Source organism: Idiotropiscis lumnitzeri, chromosome 3 (genome assembly GCF_059441095.1).
Source record: "Idiotropiscis lumnitzeri isolate Australia: NSW breed Sydney's pygmy pipehorse chromosome 3, RoL_Ilum_1.0, whole genome shotgun sequence".
Classification (NCBI taxonomy): Eukaryota; Metazoa; Chordata; class Actinopteri; order Syngnathiformes; family Syngnathidae; genus Idiotropiscis; species Idiotropiscis lumnitzeri.
In genome coordinates this window covers 32,213,366-32,216,559 of record NC_142393.1, presented here as the reverse complement: position 1 = coordinate 32,216,559, position 3,194 = coordinate 32,213,366, and the positions used below count along the sequence as shown (strand labels likewise).

Below are 3,194 nucleotides of genomic sequence, written 5' to 3'. Positions count from 1 at the left end.
TCTCAGGAGGCATACGGCGGCTACAGCGGGCAGCAGGCGGGCATGGATCTTCATTGGCATGAGCGCAAGTGGCCGCTGAATTCAGATAAAGACCTCAACAAACACAAACACTAAAATAAGGTTATGTACGTACGGCCTAAGACCTACAAAAACATATTTTTTAGCCATGCGCTTAATCTTACAGGAAGTCCACCATTTTGTATGTAATTTGGAATTTGTCACTATTTTTGGGCCTTTTATCGAGGTCATATTTTAACGAACTCTCCTGGAGGATTTATCTGATTTATCCTTCAAACTTTGCGTGCTTCATCTAAAAATGTTTAAGATGAAAATTTATTTAAAATAAATTAAATAAATTTAAATTTAACATGATTAAGATTAAAAGAGATTGAAAGCTTTTTATTTTGTTGTATGCTATTTCTGTGATGATGCATTTGTTTACAGAGAAATAGTAAAAAGAAAAAATCTTGTGAAACTTTGAACCCACATAGGGCCTGTCATAAAAATCTTTATTTTAAATGGTTATTGTCTTATGTGCTAGAACCCCAACGTGCGAGTACACCAGCGAGGCCAGGGCGCCTTGTTTTGTTTGTGTTTTTTGTTCAGTCTTGTGTACAGTTTGTGTACATCACATTGTGCAATTTGTTTTAAGTGCCCATTTGTATTTAATTTTGTTTTGGCTCATTTTTGTGTATGGGACGAGATTTGAGTCAAACTGCTTCACAAAAATAAAATACATTTGCAAATTTCAGATCAACAAATATGTACGATTTTCACTTGTTTTTTTAATCGGCGTGTGTGCATTTATCATGACTCATCATTTGCAAATATTTAATCGCATGTGAATTGTCATGTGTGTGTTTGTGAATGAGAGGACACGCATATATTTTTGACACAAAGATCACGCCGTTTTGACATATTTACACACATAGTTCTTTGATATACTATATTCTCATTTGTAGAAAGGCCATCCCTCCTCCTTCCACTAAGAGGCAGTGTTGCTGTCTCCATGCGCAAGGTGATTTAATAAAGATGAAACGAACTGCAATGGCTGACTTTGCGTCCCTAAATATTATGTCTAAAAGGCAGGGGTAAACAGCACAGCTGTGTGTAACAATGACCAGGCGGCACCTCAAACAGGCTATCCAATTGCCACACACTCATGGCAAATTGAGTTAAAAAAATGGTTTTAAGCAGCTGCTGTCTTCCCCCAAATTAGCAGAGTGAGTGATTTAGTTCTGCAAGTCAGTAATAATTTTGCGTACATTTTCTACTATTACTTCCAATTCCATGACTACAAACTTCCTTTTCCGCTTGCAATGCTCTCCCAAGTGTTCCATGGTGAAAAACAGCAGAGCTATCTAGAGTTCAAAACCTTCATTCAAAAACGGCTTTGACCACAACTTTAAAACCTTTTGCCAACAGTACGGACAATTAGAGGGCGTGAACACACAATCTAGTGCCCACTATTTGGGAGCAGAGTAAAATGTTATCTTTGTAGATTTCTTTCATTTAATTCCTAAATAATGTCAAATTATAGTTCTAGCTCCTGTCCAATTTACCCCTGTTACCTTCTGACCGCCTATCTCCAAAATAGATTTTTTTTCAGCAGGAAAAAACCCCACAGAAAACAAAAGCCTTGTGTATACACAAGCTTAGCCACTTCCTTCCCTTATAGTATCCCCTCCCCTCATATTGTCGCTGTCCTGTTTGACCTCTGCTTGCCTGGCTCACTCAAATGTAATTTCATTTAGAAATTCTGGGAACTGAAGCGGCTTTACAGCCAAATAGAAAAAAATATATTCTCAAAACTATGGCTAATTGCACCAAATAAATATATGTGAGAATGTCCCTCAAAATGTATAGAACCAGAAAAAATGGCGGGCTGATCATGACCCCCCCCCTCCAAAAAAAAACAGGCTCAGAAATTAAACCATTAAACGCAGATCAATGAAAAAGCAGCTGCTTTGTTCTATTATTCGGGTGATCAACTATGAAGCAGTTGTGTTACCTTCTGCTTTAAATCCATTCTATCACACACTTCATTTACACTGACTGAATCATTTATTGTATTGAAATCTGAAGTCAATTTAATTACAGCATGGACTGTTTACTGTATTTGACAAGCAATCCTAATTTCCCCAAACAGCACTGTGCACTGCAGACAGCATTGTTGGTGAATGGAGCATTATCTATCTTCTTGTTAACTGTTTCACGTGCTTCAATTTTCACACATAGATATAAAGTAATACCATTTTCAAGAAGATTCGTTGCACTTAAAATTAAAACTTATTTACATGAGCAAGGTGTGAACGCTATGGTGTTCACGGTAGCGTTTTTATTTTATTTTAAAAAACAATTAAACATGTAGTAACTAATTAATTAGTACATTGCGTGGGACTTTGCATCAGAAATAGTATGTCAGAATAGCCAACAACATGTTGATCATTGAGAACCTAATGCACCAAAGCACCTGCTAGATATCGATGGTGGCTTTATACAATTCGACAAAAGTGAATACGAGTGTCACATGTTTGCTTTCACTTGTTCCATTACCTATTATCAGCGCCCAGTGGGCGGTTCACGAACAGAGATGTTTAGAGCAATGGCAAAGCAGCAAACGGCTAAGCTAATTTGCCTTTTCCTCTTACTTGATGGCGAACCTGTCACATCCAGCTGCGCGTGGCGGCGCTACTCTGCAAGGCGGTCGGAGGTGCGGGAGTAGCGGCCCGCCGAATGACGATGATCAAGCAAACGTGAGCATCCTCTGACCTCTCACTGCTTTGCGACAGGTAACTTTTTGGGAGCGTTCCAGGTGTGCTCTAGTAATGTGAATTTCGTATGGGTCGCTAGCTCGCGCACTACTTTAAGGCTCAGGAGGAAGCAACAAGCGATTTTGACAGTTCGTGGACGCGAGTATGTACGTCACGCAGGGGACGGGTCCCACGCGTCAAAATTGTACTAACTCATTAGTAATCAATAATTACCCACATATTAACATCATTTCAGACTATTGATGAATGAGCGGTGTAGTAAATTTTACACACTTAGTTCACTATGGGCCAATAAATGAACTTTGAACCAATGAGAGAGATATTACCACCCTATTTTAAGCATGGATCAGTCCAACAGAAGCAAGGGTAAAGGAGGGGGTGCCTGTTGCCAAGGAAACAACATTGAATCTCTCTGAGGGA

The 3,194-nt window shown here is 39.0% G+C and overlaps 1 protein-coding gene across 1 annotated transcript in view; it reads right to left on the bottom strand.

The window, feature by feature from the left end:
- LOC148340939 (muscleblind-like protein 2a) overlaps nucleotides 1–2,859 on the bottom strand; it is a 63,176-nt gene extending 60,317 nt beyond the window's left edge. Inside the window, exon 1 of the mRNA XM_088289490.1 lies at nucleotides 2,652–2,859. The gene's annotated coding sequence lies outside the window, so the exon portion shown is untranslated. The remainder of the gene's footprint in view (nucleotides 1–2,651) is intronic.
- Nucleotides 2,860–3,194: the final 335 nt, after the last annotated feature.